The 1,183-nt window shown below is 41.0% G+C and overlaps 1 pseudogene; it reads right to left on the minus strand.

The window, feature by feature from the left end:
* Positions 1-116: 116 nt before the first annotated feature.
* Positions 117-1,183, minus strand: part of LOC105536687 — a 1,702-nt pseudogene continuing 635 nt past the window's right edge.

Genomic DNA, 1,183 nt, shown 5'->3' on the forward strand with positions numbered 1-1,183 from the left:
CACAGAAATAAGGCTCACAAAGAGATCCACGAAATACAGATGTAACTCTGTGATCGGAAGTCGCACATCACAAAGCAGTTTCTCAGAAAGCTTCTTTCCAGTTTTTCTGTGAGGATATTTCCTTTTTCACCATAGCCCTCTACGGGCTTCCAAGTATCACTTTGCGAATTCCACAAGAGCAGGGTTAGCAATCGGCTTCTTGAGGGGAAAGCTGTAACTCTGTGAGATGAATTCACACAACACTAAGAAGTTTCTCAGAAAGCTTCTTTCCAGATTTCAGCGGAGGATATTTCCTTTCTCACCATAGCCCTCCGTGGGCTTCCAAGTATCACTCTGCAAATTGCACAAAAACTGTCTAAGCAAAAGGCTTCTGGAGTTGAAAGCTGTAACTCTGTGAGATGATTTCACAGAACACAAAGAAGTTTCTCAGAAAGCTTCTTTCTCCTTGTTATCGGAGGATATTTCCTTTGGCCCTAAAGTCTTCAAAGAGATCCGAAATATCTGTTCTCAGATTCCACAGAAATAAATCTAGGAAAGAGATCCACCAAATACACATGTAATTCTGAGAGTGGAAGTCACACATCACAAAGCAATTTCTCAAAGTGCTTTTTTCCAGTTTTTCTCTGAGCCTATTGCCTTTTTCACCATAGCCCTCTATGGGCTTCCAAATATCACTTTGCGAATTCCACAAGAACAGGCTTAGCGAGCGGCTTCTTTAGGGGAAAGCTGTAACACAGTGAGATGAATTCAGAGAACACTAAGCAGTTTCTCAGAAAGCTTCTTTCAAGATTTCGTCAGAGGATATTTCCTCTTTCACCATAACCCTTTGTGGGCTTCCAAATATCATTTTCCCATTTCCACAAGAACTGTCTTAGCGAAAGGCTTCTTGAGGGGAAAGCTGTAACTCTGTGAAATGATTTCACAGAACACAAAGAAGTTTCGCAGTAAGCTTCCTTCTCTTTGTTATCGGATGATATTTCCTTTGGCCCTATAGTCTTCAAAGGGATCCCAAATATCTGTTCTCAGATTCCACAGAAATAAGTTTAGCAAAGAGATCCACGAAATACAGATGTAACTGTGTCAGTGGAAGTCACATATCACAAAGCATTTTTTCAGAAAGCTTCTTTCCAGTTTTTCTCTGAGGATATTGCCTTTTCCACCATAGCCCTCTATGGGCTTCCAA

This window comes from Mandrillus leucophaeus, unplaced genomic scaffold, assembly GCF_000951045.1.
Source record: "Mandrillus leucophaeus isolate KB7577 unplaced genomic scaffold, Mleu.le_1.0 Scaffold1625, whole genome shotgun sequence".
NCBI classification, from domain to species: Eukaryota; Metazoa; Chordata; class Mammalia; order Primates; family Cercopithecidae; genus Mandrillus; species Mandrillus leucophaeus.